The 20,485-nt window shown below is 38.6% G+C and overlaps 1 protein-coding gene across 1 annotated transcript in view; it reads left to right on the forward strand.

Annotated features, from left to right (window-relative positions):
* Nucleotides 1-20,485, forward strand: part of LOC112867878 (C-type lectin domain family 2 member A) — a 435,003-nt gene that overhangs the window by 165,517 nt on the left and 249,001 nt on the right. The gene's annotated exons all lie outside the window — the stretch shown is intronic.

Below are 20,485 nucleotides of genomic sequence, written 5' to 3' on the forward strand. Positions count from 1 at the left end.
TAACTCAAGTTCCCCCACTCTTATGGGCACGGCATGGTGCAGTGTCACCTAGTGGCGGGGCAAAGTCACTGCACTTTTGTTTTGTTGGGTTGTTTCTTGGCTCAGAAGATGTATTTAACGGGAGAGAAACTGCAGGTTTGTTTTTCTTTTTAAACGCAGTTTAAACACAGTTTAAGTGTCGTGGGTAGTATAATCAGCTTTACGTATTTCATTATAAAGACATTGCATCTAGTTTCTGCCCCACAGTGCAGACCAAGGAGATGATCTACACCACAAATAACACTACCTAACGTGTAGCTTTGTTTTAGTTTGTTTTGTTTTCTAGATTTATTTGAGGTATGATTCGTATGCAAGAAAATGGCACATAATTAATATGTACAATTTAGGGGCGCCTGGGTGGCGCAGTCGGTTAAGCGTCCGACTTTAGCCAGGTCACGATCTCGCGGTCCGTGAGTTCGAGCCCCGCGTCGGGCTCTGGGCGGATGGCTCAGAGCCTGGAGCCTGTTTCCGATTCTGTGTCTCCCTCTCTCTCTGCCCCTCCCCCGTTCATGCTCCGTCTCTCTCTGTCCCAAAAATAAATAAAAACGTTGAAAAAAAAAATTTAAAAAAAAAAAAAAATATGTACAATTTAGTGACTTTGGTCACATGTATATATATGCTCATGTTACCATCACCACAATCCAGGTGATAAACATATCCATCACCTCCCAAAGTTGTTCTTTTGGATTTTGTTTGCTTATTTGTGTTTCAAACTCACAACATGAGGGGGGGTCTGGATGGCTCAGTTGGTTAAGCCTCTGACTCTTAGTTTCAGCTCATGTCATGATCTCCCTGTTCATGAGTTTGAGCTCCGCATCAGGCTCTGCGCTGAGAGCACAGAGACTGCTTGGGATTCTTCTTTGCTCCCTCTCTGCCCCTCCCCCCACTCATTTCCCCCCCCCTCTTTCAAAATAAATAAATAAACATTTAAAAAATCACAGCATGAAATCTAACCTCTTAACAAAGTCAGTAGAGTTGCAGGTTACAAAATCAAAATACAACATCACTTGCATTTCTATACGCCAACAACAAACACTAGGAAATTAACAATCCCATTTCAATAGCTCCAAAAAGAATTTAAAAAACCTTAGAAATAAGCCTAACCAAAAAAGTGAATGACTTACATGGTGAATGCATTAATAAAAGAAATTAGAGCAGATACAAATAACTGGAAAGACATTCTGTGTCCACGGATTAGAAGAGTTAATACTATTAAAAGGCCATATCACTCAGAGCAATCTACAAATTCAGTGCAACCCCTATCAAAATCCCAAAGATATAGTGTATAGAAATAGAAGAAAAAACAATCCTAAAATTCAGATGGAACCACAAAAGACCCCCAAATGGGCAAAGCAATCATGAGCAAGAACAAAGCTAGAGGCTTCATACGTCCTCATTTTAAAATATATTACAGGGGTGCCTGGGTGGCTCAGTCAGTTGAGCGTCCAACTTCGGCTCAGGTCATGATCTCGCAGTCTATGAGTTCGAGCCCCGCATTGGGCTCTGTGCTGATGGCTCAGAGCCTGGAGCCTGCTTCCGATTCTGTGTCTCCCTCTCTCTCTGCCCCTTCCCTGCTCATGCTCTGTCTCTCTCTGTCTCAAAAATAAATAAAAACATTAAGAAAAAAAATTTTTTTAAATAATAAAATATATTACAAAGCTACAGTAATCAAAACAGTATGGTACTGGCATAAACACTGACATAGAGATCAGTGGAACTAAAGAGCCCGGGGGGTGGGGGGAAGCATGCATATAGAGTCATTTGATCTTTGACAAGGGTATCAAGAAAACACAGTAGAGAAAGAATAGCCTTTTGAATAAATGGTGTTGAAAAACCTGGATATCCACATCTACAAGAATGAAATTGGATCCTTACCTGACATCACCATACATAAAAATTGAGTCAAAATGGATTAAAGACGTGAAAATAAATCCCAGAAAAAAAAATAAGGGAAAGTCTTCTTGACATGGGTCTCCACAATGATTTCTTGAATGACACCAAAAGCACTGGCAGCAAAAGCAAAAATAGATAAGTAGGATTACATCAAACTAAAAGTTTCTGCGGAGCAGAGGGAATGGCAGAATAAAAACGTAACTGGGGAATCTGGGTGGCCCAGTTGGTTCAGCATCTGACTCGGTTTTGGCTCAGATCATGATCTCACGGTTCGTGGGTTCAAGCCCCACGTCGGCTCTGTGTGGACGGTGCAGAGCCTGCTTGGGATTCTCTCCCTCTCCCTCTCTCTCTGCCCCTCCCCCACTCATGCTGTCTGTGTCTCTCAAAAATAAATAAACTTAAAAAAAATTTGAAAAGGTAACCTATTGAATGAGGAAAAAATCTTTGGAAAACATACATCTGGATAAAGTGTTATATGCAAAATATAAAAGAATTTTTTTAATTCATAGCAAAAAAATAATAATAGTGATAACCTGATTTAAAAATGGGCAAAAGGGGCGCCTGGGTGGCGCAGTCGGTTAAGCGTCCGACGTCAGCCAGGTCATGATCTCACGGTCCGTGAGTTCGAGCCCCGCGTCAGGCTCTGGGCTGATGGCTCGGAGCCTGGAGCCTGTTTCCGATTCTGTGTCTCCCTCTCTCTCTGCCCCTCCCCCGTTCATGCTCTGTCTCTCTCTGTCCCAAAAATAAATAAACGTTGAAAAAAATTTTTTTTTAAAAAATAAAAATGGGCAAAAGACTTAAATAGACATTTCTCCAAAGAACTCACTTTTCAAAAACTTTTTAATGTTTATTTATTATGTAATATGTGCAAATATGCTAAAGTACTTTGTATATGCTAAAGCCTCTACTACCAAAGTCTATATTACCAAAACATACTTCAAAATGTCTAGTTTTTGAGACCTGAAAGTCACATTTTTCTTAGTATATAATATGACTAATTATCAATATTAATATAATAATGAATATTATATAAATGTAATATTAATAATATAACATACTATTATAATGAATATTAATATCTTATTTTATACATATGTTATACGTGTTTAATAGCTTGCAATGAACACAATACTGTATTAATTAATATTAATGAAATATATTTAATAACTTGTAACCAACATACAGACAAGGGTACAACACATAAATGTAGGTTTAACAATTTTTTACAGAACAAATATCCATGAAAACTCTACCCAAATCAAAAAGCACAACATTGCTAGCACCAAATGACACCTTCTTGCCCTTTTTTCATCTCTACCCCTTTCATCTCCCCCAGAAATACAGAGATACCTGTTTTCATAACTTCTAAAATTGATGTTTGCAGTTTGTTTTTGACCTTTGTATGAATGGAATGAAATGGTAAGTGTTCCTCTGTGTCTAGTTTCCCTCAGTATATCTCAAGCTCAAACTCATAGCCAACATCACATGGGTGAGTTTCATCCACGCTGTTAGGTGTACCTGTTGTTAATTACTTTTCATTCTTATATGTTGTTTCCTGTATGAATAGGCGGTATTGATTGATATTTGGGTTGTTTTCTGTTTTTTACTGTGGACGAGGAAAAAGAATTTCTTTCTACCCTTCTAACTTCTTTGGCAATCAAATTAACGTTAGACCGAGTAACTGGAGAAAAACTAATTTAATTGCAAATGTGCAGGGACCCCATAAAAATGTAAGACCCAAGGACAAGCCGGGCAATGGAGACTTATATGTCATCTTAAGCTAAGGCCTGGGACTTCAAAGGGAAGAAGAATAATTCACAGATCAATGAGAAGAACAGAGATGTTTGATAAACAGACATTTGAACAGCCATGCAAATAAGTCATTCACGTAAAAATGTTATCTCTTGTTAATGGCTCTCTTTCTGAGCCAGGTCCCCTATCTAAATATTTTTTAGATAGTTTAAGTTTAGATAGTTTAAGGGAGAGGTAAAGGTATTCTTGAGTCCGCTGGGTCTTGATTGACTTCAGCTTGCAACAGTCTGCTTGCCCACGTGGCACATTTTGGAGAGACTTGTTCCGAACCCCATTACTCCTATTTAAATAATGTTGTGATTGGTAAGTACAGGCTTCTTATGTCGGCTGTTTCTCAACCTGTTCTGCTCTCACAGGAGAAATGGAGACATGTGGATGTGAACATTATCTGTGGCAGAGGTCATGAGATGTCCCAGACTTTCAAAATTTCAACTTAATCTTGTCCATAAAAATCTCCTTATGTTATGCTGCAACAAAGCATAAATGGGGTTCCTAACTACGTGGTCAGGACGATGTGATCTTGGATACCTGGTTCCTTTCTGTGAGTAAGCACTCCAGCTAACTGCCTGCCAAATTACAAACCTGTGCTCCTTTGTTCCTAAAATTGTGCTACATAAATGCGTCCCTCAAGAAATCATAGAAAATCCATTAGTATATCACAATTCCAAATTCTATTCAGCACTAAAGGTCCCATTCGTCAAATTTGGGAGATAATCAGTCAGAAAAGCAATCCTAAGTCTCTCCATGGTCATGGAACCAGAGTTCAATACCACAAAGTGAACTTTACAAATACTCAGAAGTTAGGGGAAAGTGGGTGATGGGCATTGAGGAGGGCACCTGTTGGGATGAGCACTGGGTGTTGTATGGAAACCAATTTGACAATAAATTTCATATTAAAAAAAAAAAAGAAATACTCAGAAGTTAACAGCTCAGCCTCTATGGTACTCCAATGCTGTCGTGCAAAGAGGAGCTTATGCCATCATCAGTGAAAAATGTTGCTTCTCTGTAAACAAAGCAGGACAAATAATATCTAATTTAAATCTGTTAAAAGAAAGAATTAAAATTTTTTTGTCAGACAAAAGAAGTACAGGTATTCTATAGACCTGATCTTTTTCTGGAGCTTGGACTGGCTTAATGAGATGTGGGAAATGGGCTCTGATTTGTTCTTTTCTGTTTATTCATCCTCAGTCTTTTTTTTTTTTTTTTTTTTTTTTTCAGAGAGAGACAGAGAGAAAGAGAGAGAGAGAGCACAAGCAGGGGAGAGACAGAAAGAGAATCTCAAGCAGGTTCGATACCCAGTGTGGAGCCAGACATGGGACTCCCTCCCATGACCCTGGGATCATGACCTGAGCCAAAATCAAGAGTGATGCTTAATTGACTGAGTCACCCAGGCTCCTGTGGGTGCTCCTGACAGGCGCCCCTGTCAACTTCATTCTAACCTATGTTCTTTCTACTCTCTGCAGATCTCTTACCACGCAATTCCATTTCTCTCTCCACAGTCACCAGATCAGCTTGTAGTGTGGAAGTTTCCAGGGAAGCTGGAAACTGGAGGGGCCCAGGGCAGGAACTGGAACTGTAGAGGCCCAGGGCAGGCCATCCCAAATGTGCCACAATGGCATATTGATTGTTTTGAATTGAAGCTATTTGGAAAACAACGAACGCGAGGACACTCAGACCCTCCCTTGTCCCCCTGAAAGCAGGAAATAAATCCCCCATGTGAAAAAAATGCCCTCCCCATAATAGGAAGGAAAAAGACCTCCTTATCACCAAAGACAGAGACTTTGAAGTTGAGAAATTTGTAGAAAAAAACCTCTCATTACTCTTTTACTGTAATCTATGACCTCAGCCCAAATTCCACATAGAATTAAAGCTACTAATTAAAGCTCAATGGAATACTACTTGGCAATGAGAAAGAATGAAATCTGGCCTTTTGTAGCAACGTGGATGGAACTGGAGAGTGTTACGCTAAGTGAAATAAGTCATACAGAGAAAGAGAGACACCATATGTTTTCACTCTTATGTGGATCCTGAGAAACTTAAGAGAAGACCATGGGGGAGGGGAAGGAAAAAAAAAGAGAGGGAGGGAGCCAAGCCATAAGAGACTCTTAAAAACTGAGAATAAACTGAGGGTTGATGGGGGGTGGGAGGTAGGGGAGGGTGGGTGATGGGCATTGAGGAGGGCACCTGTTGGGATGAACACTGGGTGTTGTATGGAAACCAATTTGACAATACATTTCATATTAAAAAAAAAAGCTCCCAAACACCTGTTTTCTTCTCCTTCTTCTTCTTCTTCTTCTTCTTCTTCTTCTTCTTCTTCTGAGAGAGAGCACGTGAGCAGGAGAGAGGCAGAGAGAGAGAGAGAGAGAGAGAATCCCAAGCAGGCTCCATGCCCAGTGTGGATGGAGCCCATCAGGGGGCTGGATCCCATGACGGTGAGATCATGACTCGAGCTGAAATCAAAAGTCAGACACTTAACTGACCCAGTTATCCAGGTGTCCCTATGTTTTCTTTATCCGGTCAATTCCTATTGTCTCTTTTCTAAAATGTGTAAACATTGTCTGCCTTGGTCATTTCTTTGCATCTCAATGTCATAACTGAGTCTGCGCAGACATGTTATAAAATTTGTGTCTTTTTTTTTCCTCCTATTAATCTATCTCATATCAATTTAATTCCTCACTAGCTAGAAGAACCCTGGGGGTGGGGAAGAAAAGGAAATTTCTCCTTCCTCAACACTGGCAATCTGGCATCATTTCCCTTCAATTTTAGTGACTGAAAAGTTTGAAGTTGACCTTCATCTCCTTCAAAGACCAGCCACGCTTCCTCAGCCTTACTCCTAGCGCAGTGTTTAGAGGTATTTTTGGTTGTCCAACATGGCGGGCAGTCAATGCCAGGGAAAGTTTGATACTGGCCTCTAGAAGGGAGAAGTAAGAGACGCTTCTAAACTACACAAGGCACTGAACAGCTCCCGACAACAAAGAATAATCTGATTCAAAATGTCCGTGGTATCCAGGCGAGACAATCTTGTCCTGGGGTGTAGCTTTCTGGTGAACCAACCAGATATAGTGATTTTTCAATCTCCCTTCCCCTGCCCAAGCTCTTAGACTGCCCCAAACCCTCTTCTGCTGCTCTGATTCTGTCTTTGAGAATCTTGTACAGGAAAGGCAGCTCTTCTTTCTGGGTTTTAACTTTCTTTTGGACTTGCCTGGGGTTACTTACTAATTTGCTAGCTCACTGATGCCGTTAATATGTTTAGAATATTTTGCTGGCTCGACACGTTTTCCTTTGTGGAGAGAGGATTGGTATTACCTAGTGAGGAAATCACCATGTTTCTTTTGAATAACCAAACGAAAGTAGTGGAAGTCTCCTCCTGCTTTTAAGAAATCTTCTGAGAAGTTCTCAGACTCAGTGCTCAAAAAGTTACTTGTTGCTTAATACCTCTCACCCTTAATTGCTGTTGCCGGCTTCTCCAAGAGTCACATTTTGCTGCATCCACGTGGTACAGCCTTCAAACCCTACTACTTTGCTAAATGTGCCAATACTCGCTCCCTGCATTATGCAAAGCACCCAAAAATATAAAAGTAAGGAACGTTTGTATCGAATGACGATATGATGATTAATAAGGATAATAAAAACATAGCAATAATTATAACCAACATTACATCGTGCTTCTATCAGCCAGAGACTAAACGCTTACCATACAATTAATTCATTTAATCTTCCCAACAGCCCCGTGCCTTAGGTGTTATTAATGTCTTATTTTGTATATAAGGAAACCGAGTTACATAGAGAGTAAGTACTTTGCCCAAGGCCTTAAAATTTTAGATCGAGGATTCATACCCAGGCCGTCTGACACTTTGGGACATAGCCATTGAGAATGTGTCACGCTGAACGTCACGGGTCACTGCTGTTAAAGTTTATGGCAACCACAATCACTTAGGGCCCCCTACCGACAAAACAGCTCCTTTTCCTCAAGGTTACACCTGCTGCGAAAGCTTGCCTAGTCATCTTCAAACGAGAGTTCGTCAAAACCGTCTAGTCCTTCCCCATTTCCTGCAGGTGTTTGTTCAGAACTTCAGTGGCAATTGTTTCGCTTCCAGTGGCAACAATAATAACAATGGGCATGAAAAGCTGACCAAAACATCCAAGCGAAAACTTTGTTCATTAGTAGAGTTTTGATACTTGTTTTGCTGCATGTGGGCTTTGAACACCTGTAGCGGACTTTGAGAAGTGGGCTTTGAACATATTCCTGGGACCCTAAAAGGTGATACACATGAGGCCAGGATCGGACGCATGCCCAGGAATGGCCTGGAGGGGCGGGGGTGGGGGGCTAAGCTTTCACCTCTGACCGACCTTGAGAGTCTGCACAAACAGGAAGGGAAGGCTGAGAAAAGTTGTAACCTGCCTGCCCGAGTGTCGAAGATGCGTCTCGACAGGCACACAGACTCCCTCAGCGAAGACTGAAAGATTTGTAGATGAAGAGTCGAGAAATCAGCAAGAAGGAAAAACACGCACATTTTTGAATGGGCAAAAAGACTTGAAAGGTCATTGCGCGCGCGCACACACACACACACACACACACAAACTGAAATGGCAAATACGCTTATCAAAGTCGTCATCGAATAGAAATTAAAACTAAAAGGAGTTATTGTAAGACCAACTACAATGTCTATTTTTTTTTAGAAAAAGAATCAAAAACAGAGACTACCAGGCATTAGTGAGAATTTGTATCAGTTGGAACTCATGTACAGTTGACCTCTAAACAACATGGGTGTCCACTGTGTGGGTCCACTTACACACAGATTTTTTGTCAATAAGTATAGTACAATATTATAAATGTATTTCCTTCCTTTTGGTTTTCTTAATAATATTTTCTGGTCTGTGTTGCTTTACTGTAAGAATACAGTATAGAGGCGCCAGCGCAGCTCAGTCAGTTGAGTGACCGACTCTTGATTTCGGCTCAGCGTATGATCCCAGGGTCGTGGAATTGAGCCCCACGTCTGCCTCTATGCTGAACTTGGGGCCTGTTTGAGATGCCCTCTCTCCTACTCTGCCTCCACTCGCATACACACACACACACACACACTCTCTCTCTCTCCCAAATAGACAAAAAAAAGAATACAGTATATAATACATATAACACGTAAAATATATGTTAATTGATCGTCTATGTTATTGGTAAGGCTTTCTGTCAAGAGTAAGATATTGGGAGTTACGTTTCTGGGGGTTCAAAAGTTGTACACAGATTTTTCAACTCTGTAGGGTTGTCTGTCCCCCTAACACCTGTGTTGTTCAAGCGCCCACTGCACTTGTGGAGGGAGATTAAACTGACAGCTACTATCTTGGTTGGCAGTCTCTACCAATGGGACACCTTATGACCCATTAATTCCATTCATCTGCTGACACAAATAAACGTGTATGTGCATCCAATGAAAGATACAAAAATTTCAGAGCAGTTTTATCCATACTAGCCCTGAACTGGAAACAATACAGGTGTCCCTCGACTGGAAAATAGATACATTGTGGTGCATCTATACCATAAAGCACTGTATTTATCACACCGGCATCGACACAAATATGTATCCAAAAAACCGATGATCAAAGAAGCTGGACACAAAAGACTCCAAATTGTGTGCTTCTGCTTTTACGAAGTGTTTTAAAAAGTCTGGAGTGGCAGGGAAAACCATCCTAACACAAAAGGCTGCATATCCTGAAAATATTTGATGGCGCGTTGCAGCGTGACTAGGGCACTTCTTCATTAGCTTTGTTTCCTAAGAAAATGAAAGGTTCTTTTCTTTCAAAATTCACCCCTGCTTGTGAGTGTCAGTTCCTTTCTGGTGTATTTCTAGGTGGCAGTAGAACTTTGTGCATACTCTGTGGCAGAATTCTTTTGCTTTATATATTAATTGTTAGTGAATGGTTTGTCTCACTCACTAGAAAATCGACTTCCTATAGGGAGAACACCATATTCAATCTCAGCTTCTAGTTTCAGAGAAGCAGTTAAGTTTAGTTATTGAATGTATAGGCTTTGATGTCAAATAGCCTGGTTTCACATTTCTGTGTACTTTGGGTAAATTGCCTTGTGTGCCTCATCAGTAAATAGGGATAGTCAAAGTACCTAGCTCTTATATTTCTTGTGATGCTGGGAGGTTTAAGTAAGTTAATATCTGAATTATATAATAATCTTAATAAATGTTAGCTCTTTGCTAATAAAATCATCAGAGTATTTTGTAGGTTTCATGTAAATTTACTCCCTTTCTGCGAATATGTTTACCTTAAAATTGTGCAAATTTCATACAAATACTATAAACTTTATATACCATTTTTTGAAAATTCATCTATCAGTACAAATAAACCCAATGTTTCCCTGAATAGAAAATGTTTTGGTGTATATGCATATGCACACCACCTGTATATATATAATTTAAGGTCTGTATTTATACTTATATAAATTTATAATATTATATAGATATCATATAGGATTCAAACCTAATTAGTTAACATCGTAAGTTATTTGCCCTTTAATAAAACTAAATGAAGCATTAAGTGTAATGTGTCTATGTTATTCTTAAGATATCATGGATTTTTGTTGTTGTTCTTGTTGTTTTTGGGGTTTTTTTGGGGTTTTTTTGGATTTTTGTTTTTAATTGCTGAACAAAGTTTACTTAAAAATTCAGTAGGGGACTTTCAGGTGTATTCATAATATTGAACAGCTGTATTTGTTTCTGCTTTGTTCAAAAACTCCATTAAAACAACATTCATTCAAAAACAAATAATGGACTGGAAAGGATTAGGAGGAAATGAACACAAAAGATAAATATTTATACATTTTAGAATATGTCAAGTGACTTAAGCCATAGAACTCTGAATGCTATGAAATTAGAGAGACTATGCACCTCTAAAGTTGGATGTGGTGGGCAGACTGTAGGATAGCCCCACAATCTCTCTGTTGTGGTCTTTGTGCCCTTGCGCGATCCCCTCTCCTTAAGTGTGGGTGGGAACCATGACTTGCTTCTACCCATAAAATAAAGGAAAAATACATGAAATATAATAATGTTACATAAGATTGTTAATGCCTGTCTTGCTGGAGGAGACTCTTTTTATTGCTGGCTTTGAGAAAGCAAGATACCATGTTGCAAAAGTCTTTGTGGCGAGAAATTGAAAGCTATGGTCAATGAGAAATGGAGGTTCTAGTCTGACAGCCTACAAGGAACTGAATGTTGCCAACACAAGAGGTTGGAAGTAGATCCACAGTTGAGCCTCAGATAAGACCACAGCCCCAAGCAACACTTGAATTGCAGCCTTGTGAGAGGTTGAAGCATAGGACCCGCCTAAGCCATGCCAGGAGCATGGCATAAGCAAAATGAGATAATAAATAAGTGAAATTATTTTAAACCACTAAGTTTATGGTAATTTGTTGGTCAGAAATAGAAAACAAATACCGTAGGGGGAAAACTGGAGTATTAGTTGAAAATACACATAAGAAACGTTTCAGTCTTTTGAGCTCCTTTCCACCTTGAACAACCAAACTCCAATCTGATATCTCTGCAGGAGATTGGAAGTTTGTTGCCTGGAATGACTGAACCAAAAAGAAATCTGAATTCAGGTCGGGAGTCTTTAGGAAAGGCTAAAGGAGGAGGTATTTTATTAAAAAGAGAGAAATTAACTGCAATTATGAATAATAAGATCAGAGACTCTTTCATTAGTTTCAAGATCCTTAAGATGCAGGCTTAACACAACCAGGCTGAAAACCAGAGAATTGTTCTTTTCTTTGTTTTTTAATTGAGGTATAATTGACAGATAACATTATATTAGCATTAGGTGTACAAGATAATGACTTGATATATGTATATACTGTGAAATCATCGCAATGTCTAGTTGATATCTCTTACCACACGTAGCGATAAGCTTTTTTTTCTCGTGATGAGAATTTTTCAGCTCTACTATCTTAGCAACTTTCAAGTACACAATACAGGATTATTGACTCTAGTCACTAGGATATAAATTACATTGCCAGGACTTATTTATTTCATAACTGGAAGTTTGTATCTTTTGACCACCTTCACCCACTACGCCCATTCTAACCCTTCACTTAAAGCAACCACCAATCTCTTCTCTATATCCATGAGTTCTTCTTCCTGTTGTTCCTTTAAAGATTCCACACAGAAATGAGATCCTATCGTATTTGTCTTACTCTTTCTGAGTTATTTCACTCAGCCTAAAGAAGAATTGCTCTCTGAGAAAAGTGACGAATACAAAAGACCTATTGAGAATAAGAAGACATGAACAGTCTCTGCCTTAACATCCGTAAGGATGTCCACGGGTTCCAGATACATAATGTTCTACTGTTTATTTAGTATCTCACCCTCACATATTAATAGGCACTTATGGGACACTAGATATTTAGGAAAGTCCCTTAAAAGAACGGAGACCAGGGGCAGCTAGATGGCTCAGTACGGTAAGCACCTGACTCTTGATTTCAGCTCAGATCGTGATCTCACAGTTGTGAAATTGAATCCTGCATGGGAGTCCACGCTGGGCATGAAGCCTGATTGGGATTCTCTCTCTTCTCTCTCTGCCCCTCCCCCCTCCAAAACAAACAAACAAACAAACATAAAGAGGCCAAAGCAAGCACATATCAGATACCATTCATGTAAAAGTTGATGGCAAACAACAAGAAAAATTCTAAATATTCTTATAATTAATATATTTGGTGAGGGAAGTAGGGCAAAAAAACTTCATTACATAAGTAAGAAGAGGAAACTGAAAAGAGGACATTTAAAGAATAAGAAAGAATGCTTGGAAATTAAAGTTATAATATATTCAGGAAAGGAGATTCTATGAAGAGTGGAGGAAAAACTTGAGGAACTAGCCTAGCTAGTAGAATCTAAAGAGAAACGGATTTTTAAAAATGGGGAAAAGTTTAATGATATTAGAAAATCAAGGGCGCCTGGGTGGCTGAGTCGGTTGAGCGTCCGACTTCGGCTTAGGTCATGATCTCGCAGTTCGTGAGTTCGAGCCCCACATCGGGCTCTGTGCTGACAGCTCAGAGCCTGGAGCCTGCTTCGGATTCTGTGTCTCCCTCTCTCTGCCCCTTCCCCGCTCATGCTCTGTCTCTCTCTGTCTCTCAAAAATGAATAAATGTTAAAAAAAAAAAAAGACAGAAAGAAAGAAAATCAACCCAATATCTCACTAATAGGAATTCCAGGAAAAGACATGAGGGAAAAGTTGGAAGAAAATGATAATTGGGGCACCTGGGTGGCGCAGTCGGTTAAGCGTCCGACATAGGCTCAGGTCACGATCTCGCAGTCCGTGAGTTCGAGCCCCGCGTCGGGCTCTGGGCTGGTGGCTCGGAGCCTGGAGCCTGTTTCCGATTCTGGGTCTCCCTCTCTCTCTGCCCCTCCCCTGTTCATGCTCTCTCTCTGTCCCAAAAATAAATAAAAACGTTGAAAAAAAAATTAAAAAAAAAAAAAAAGAAAATGATAATGGAAATATGAAAGAAACTTTCTCAGAAACGAAGGACATGTTTCCCATTTAAAACGTCCCATTGAATGCCCGACAGAAAGAGTGAAAATAGGCTGACAGGGCACCTCATTACAGAATTTCAGAATTCAAGGGACAAATTAAAGGTTCTTAAAGTTTCCATATGGAAAAGTTAGGCTACAGGAGTGCCTGGGTAGCTCAGTTGGTTAAGTGTCCCACTCCTGATTTCAGCTCAGGTCAGGATCTCACTGTTCCTGGGTTTGAGTCCCTGGTCCAGCTCCGTGCTGACAGCAGGTGGCGCTTGCTTGGGCTTTTCTCTCTGTCCCTCCCCTGCTCGCTCTCTTTCTCTCTGTCATAAGAAATAGACTTAAAAAAAAAAAAGAAAAGTTAGGCTACAGACACAGACTCAGAAATTGGAACAATAATTGTAATTTTTAATAGCGAAATGCCATCTGACAGAAAGTGCCACTAAAATTCAGAGGAAATGTGATTACTAACCTTAACTTTGTATCTAAACTGTATTTCAAGTTCACACGTATAATAAAAATCCATTTCAAACAAATTACTGAAAGCTGTAATCTCTCCCTCTCTCTCTCTCTCTCTCTCTCTGTCTCCTCTCTCTCATATATATCTCATGCTTGACAAACATCTCTTAACCCTAATGTGAACAAATTTCTGTGCTGATAAGTAAATGTCTTTGAGTTACTTTCAACATCACGTTAGACAATATCGCTCCCTCCACTGATGATTAAACCTAATTTCTTTATCTGCATTTGAAGTTAATAATTCTATGGTTTCTCTGAAGCTAAAATTTTACTGTTTCAGAACATATTTCCTCTTTTTGTAACTGTTTAACACTCCTGATTTCACAACTTCTCTTTTCTCAGACTTCCCCCTAAATGTGGTTACTTACTTAACACACTATTTTTTGATGTTTTTGACATTTCAGCACTATTGACATTGGATCTTTTATTGTGATGCTGTATCTTATTTTTCTGCCTTGTACTTTAAAGACACTGGGAGAGAAAGGGAAATTTACAAATTCTTACGATGTGTTAGAATAACACTATTTGTTTAATAACGATTTTTTATTAAATATTCTTCCTTAAGTGTTACTATGCTCAGTCTTTTTTTTTTTTTTTCTAAACACAAAAATGCCTCTTTGAGAACATCAGATTAATGAGAGAGGGAAAATGAAATAAAGCACCAGAGCTTGAGGGAGGTCTTTAAAAACTACTAGAAAAATGTCACAGAAAGTCAGTTGTGTCGACCCAGGGCAAGAAAAATTTGCCACAATGGCATATTGATTACTTTGAATTAAAGCTATTTAGGAAACAGCCAGTGCAAGAAGGACATGTTGACCCTCCTTTGTCCTGCTGAAAACAGGAAATATTTCATGTGAAAGGTACTCTCCATGTACTGGGAGGTAGAGGGATATCATTATCACTTATAAATAAACCTTGTAACTGTTTACTAATTTACCACCTTAGTCCAAATTCTGTTTAGAGATCCTTACTAATTGAAGTTCCCAAACATAACATTCTTTGTTCTGTCAATTCTTTACAAATGTATTGCCTCTTTGTCTGAAATATATCAAAACTGGCTGCCTCAGTCATTTCTTTGGGTATCAATTGTGTTATTGGGTCTCTGTGTGCATTTAATTAAACTCTGGTTTTTTTTTCTCCTATCAAACTGCCTTATGGCAATGTAATTCTTACACTAGCTGGAAGATGCTTAAAGGGTAGAGGAAAATTTTTCCTTCCTCATAGTAGTGAGCAAGAGAAAAACAACAATATTTGTATAGTTCACTAACGCTTACAATGTCGCATATGCTACTACAGTGCTTTAATATTATTATGTATCTGTTGTAGATAGAAACATGGGCGTTAAAAAGATAAATTTGCCCAAAGTTGTTTACCTAAAACAATTTGAAGTCAGGACTCAAGCTCAGGTGTTTTGAATTCCAATCTCCCAAGTCTCATAATGGATTATGATGGAAACTCAAAAACAAATCATAGAGAAAATAAAAACAAAATATTAGCAACATAATAGTCATCTTTTCAAAATATTTGTTTATTGGGGCACCTGGGTGGCTCAGTCAGTTAAACGTCTGACTCTTGATTTTGGCTCAGGTCATGATCTCATGGTTTGTGAGATCGAGCCCTGCATCAGGCTCTGCACTGATGGCATGGAGCCTGATTGGGATTCTCTCTCTCCCCCTCTCTTTCTCTGCCCCTCCCTCCCCTAATTAAGTACGTAAATAAATAAATAAATAAATAAATAAATAAAATTTGCTTATAGAATATAATGTGAATGCAAATATGTTTAAAAAGTACAACACCACTGGCCATGATGGATTAACAAGAATCATTCTTAACCTCCCATTGTAATCAAGTAGAAAATTCAGCAAACATACCAAAAAACGCTTTCAGAAATCGTACAACAGATAGCTCAGATCGTGTCAGAAAAGGGAAGTAAGTAAGGTGGGCACTAAGATGACTCCGAATTTCACTGGGAATAATCTTCCATAATGCAGGCACAGGAAAGAGCATCCAAAGGAAGCTAGCAGTCTCACTGAAATGGAGGACACACAGATACAGAGTAGGACTTTGAGGCAGCTGGAAGTTGCAGACAGAATTTCAAAAAAGAATCTCCCTTGATTCTGCTGAATACTACGACGCTTATACATAAAATAAAAATGCACCAATCCGGGTAAAAAACAACCAAACGGTTATCTGCAACCAATTCTCAGAGCCCAAACAGGGTGAGGAGACATTCAAGCTCTTACTTGCCCAGCTAGAGAGTCATTAGTATTCACCAGGGCCATCATTACAGAAGCCTCAGACATTAGTGGTAGGAATAAATGAACCCTGACATTAGTTCGTACCTAACCTAACAACAATGAAAAACAGGTTTCAAAATTGTTAAACTTATCTATAGGTAACTTGACGCATGAAGGGAGGGAGGAAGGAAGGAAGGAAGGGGAAGGGGAAGGGTCTGCTCAGGTCATGATCTCACGGGTTCATAAGTTCGAGCCTTGCATTTGGCTCTGTGGTGACAGCTCAGAGCCTGGAGCCTGCTTCGGATTCTGCGTCTCCCTCTTTCTCTGACCCTCTCCCATTCGCACTCTCTCTCTCTCCCTCTCTAAGATATATAAACATTAAAAATAAATAAATAAATAAATAAATAAATAAATAAATATGTTCTTATTAATGTATAATTGATATATAATTCTATATTCCTTTCAGGTGGGCAACATAGTAATTCACTATTTGTATTTATGGGAAAATAATCATGACAACAAGTCTAGTTAGCATTATTGCCATGCATAGTTACAGAAATTCCTTTTCTTTGCGACGAAAGCTTTCAAGATCGACTACCTTAGCACCTTTCCAATATGCAATACAGTACTCTCACTGTAGTCACCATGCTGTGCGTTACATCCCTGTGACTCATTTATTTTTTTTTTTTTCGTGTCTTATTTTCATTTCTTGTTCTACTAATAGGAGTGAGATAGATCGAAGGCTTTGTTGGTGATAATTTTCATTCATTTTCAACTTTATTTTTATTTCAATGTATTTTTTACTGAAGTATAGCTAACACACAAGGTTACATTTGGGTGTACAACGTAGTAATTTGACACTCCTCTGCTATGTGTAATTACCAGTGACGTTACCATCTGTCACCACACAACACTATTGCAATACCACTGACTGTATTCCCCTTGCCGCACCTTTCATCCCCATGATTTATTCATTCCATAACCGGAAGCTTGTATCTCCCACTCTCCTCCACCCATTTTGTCCCCTCTACCACCCTCTCCCCTCAGGGAACCATCGGTTTGTTCTCTGTACTTCGGGGTATGTTTCCGTTTTTCATTTGTTTGTTCTATTCTTTACATTCCACATATAATTGAAATCTTATGCTATTTATTTTCCTTTCCGGACTTATTTTCCTTAGCATGAATCCCATTAGGTCTACCCATGTTGTTGTAAACGTTGCAAAAGGCAAGATCTCATTCTTTTTACGGCTCAGGAATATTCCATTATAAATAGATAAATATATACATACATAATATATCGCATCTTTTATATCCATTCATCTATCAGTGGGCACTTAGGTTGCTTCCATCTCTTGGCTACTGAAAAAAATGCTGCAATAAACATAGAGGTGCATGTGATGTTGCAAAGTATTTTTTTTTTTTTAATTTTCTTTGGGTGAATACCCAGCGTAGCATTACGGAATCATATGGCATTTTTATTTTTACTTCCTTGAGGAATCTCCATAGTGTTTCTACAGTGACTGCACCAATTTATATTCCCACTAACAGTGCACAAGCGTTCCTTTTTCTCTACATCCTCATTTTTTTAAGGCTTTCCAAAAGTTTTCAATGTTCAGTCAAGGTTAAGAACCACTAACCCGGAATAATTAGATAATTAGATAATTGTTATAGATTACTGAAAAAGGGCAAAAGTGTCATTTGCATGTAAAATGAAATCTTTTCACACACTTTATAAAGTGTATATATATATATATATATATATATAAAATTATATATATTTATATATATATATAGTTGACCTTAAAAATATGTATGTGCACACACACACACACACACACACACACACACATAAATGGATACAAATATATCATAGAACAAACAATTATTTTCCTGTCCCCATGCCCCAGCCAACCTGCAAAATAAAACCTTTTTCCCCTCAGAAATATTCAGAGAAAACATGTACATTTTTCTATTTCTCACTCTTACCATCACAGGAAGAGTTACTTATCTGACTGGTAAGCTTTTAATCATTCTCCAGATTTACCTCCCTGCCCTCCCACGGCATTATATTTCTCTGAATATGTTCTCAATCCCATGCTTGTCTGAGGTCAAGAGGACATTTTCATCTTAAATGAATAAATTATTATATACGACTCTCCATCACTCACCCACGCATGCACACTGGAACGTGACAGAAGGAGGTATACAAAGGGGAGATATTAAGTCTGAGTTTATGCAAAAGTAGTGGGGCCACCAAAAGAAAGAGGTGACACGGTGGAAGGAGAGGTGACATTGGATTACTTTGGATCATTTTGAGTTTGAGATATTGGAAGGCAGTTGGAAATGAGGACTTGCACTCCAGGAAGTGGGCCAAGATCGAGGATTCCACTTGGAATCCAGGCCCGGAGCCATGATTAATAAAATTATGGTTAAAGTTAGGACAGTAATAAAACATATTTCAAATGCATACTACTTAATTACTTAGAACTGGCATCTATCAATAATGGTAACAGAAGGAGCGCCTGGGTGGCTCAGTCGGTTAAGCATCCGACTTGGGCTCAGGTCATGATCTCCTAGTTTGTGAGTTTGAGCCCCGCATTGGGCTGTGTGCTGACGGCTCAGAGCCTGGAGCCTGCTTCGGATTCTGTGTCTCCCTATCTCTCTGCTCCTCCCTTGTTCATGCTCTGTCTCTCTCTCTCTCTCTCAAAGATAAATAAACATCAAAAAAAATGTTTTTGAATAACAATGGTAACGGAACAACTCAACATTCAAAAAAGTTATAGCCCAGGGAAGTTGTCACCAAGTTTGAGGACATCATCGTAAGCATATAATTTTCTTTATAAAATACAGCAGCCTAACGAAATATCTGTTATTCTTTCACGACTTTACTGATGAATATTTCATGAGTCTAGTGTACCTAACTGAAATGCTCCATTTTCTTTCCAGACATATTTCTATTATTTAATCACATACACCACAAGACACCACAACTTTTAATATCCCATTTTTTCAATTAATCCATAAGTTGACTACCTATAAAATGGTTTTTCTGGCTAAGTGAGTCCTATACCTACAAGAATCATGACAATCAAAAGTTAAATCTCACCAAACTTAGAGATTACTCCATAACTCATACCTTGGTGACTTACTTTGGGCAAGGAGAGAAGGCAGAGATTATTAATATCAATGTGGGGGTTGCTACATGGCTCAGTTGGTTAAGCATCAGACTCTTGGTTTTGGTTCAGGTCATGATCTCGTGGTTTGTGAGTTGGAATCCTGCCTCAGGCTCTGCTCTGACAGCAAGGAGCCTGCTTGAGATTTTCTGTCTCCCTCTCTCTCTGACCCTTCCCTGCTGATTTGAGCACTCTCTCTCTCATAAATAAATAAACATTAAATATATATATTTATATAATCATATATACAATATATATTAAATATATAATATTTATCATATTTATATATATAATGTTATATATATATATAACTGTAAATTCCAAGGATTTATTACATAAATTCTCCACCTGCTAGGATTTTTTTTTTTTTTTTTAGTTTTAGCTGGCTGAATCTCTGATAATATTTTTTATATGAATAGAAGTCTACTTTTTAGTCAAAACCGATTGCTCTCATTCTGGAAAAATGTTAAGAGTTCACTAATAAAATTCAGTGTAGCCTTAACTGTTTTGGTAATCCAATACATAATTATTAAGTGTCTGTTATGTTTCAAGCATAGATTGAGTGATGGATATAACAAAGAAGAAGAATAAAATGTCATTCTCACCCTCAAAATCTAGAAGGCATTATTGTAGTATACTATGGACTTCAGACTGACGTAAGTTCAAATCCTCACTCTAAAAATGTGTGGTCATGCAACCATCTTCGTATAACCTCTCAACGTCAGTTTTTCATGTATAAAATTCAGTTCAACATATAGAGTTTTAGAACATCCCAAGAAAGAGAGAGTGTCACAGTGGTCATGAGGTCAACGTATAGCCCATCCTGGGTCAGAAGCCTTGTGAGTCAGAATCCATTAGAGAACCCTCGATGCCAGAAAACCAAGATCTATTCTCTAGCTATTTGGTTAATATAGGTAAAATCCTTGGATCGGAGGGATTAAGGATGACTGCAGTTTAAATAATTTCATGCAACGTATTTGGGTGGATATTGAGGAAACCAATTCCTTCCGGTACAGAAGCCCATTTAATCTACTGCTTATGAACTAAAGCTTTCTGTCATTTTTCATATCTGGCATTTCTGACCTCTGAGTCTTATGAGAATTTCACAGGTAGTTGGGCTCTCTCCTCAGTTACTTCCCTATGAATATTCTAGACGTCACTTTCTTCTACTTTGTTTCATCAATGATGATATCTCTATCTTCCACGAACTGTTTTTTTTCCTTATCTGTTAGAACTCACTTCTTTTTTGTTATTGTTTGAGACTTTTACATTTTTATTCCTTTAATATGATTTTAGTGTAACTTTA

Source organism: Puma concolor, chromosome B4 (assembly GCF_028749965.1).
Source record: "Puma concolor isolate L17-30 chromosome B4, mPumCon1.1.hap2, whole genome shotgun sequence".
NCBI lineage: Eukaryota > Metazoa > Chordata > Mammalia > Carnivora > Felidae > Puma > Puma concolor.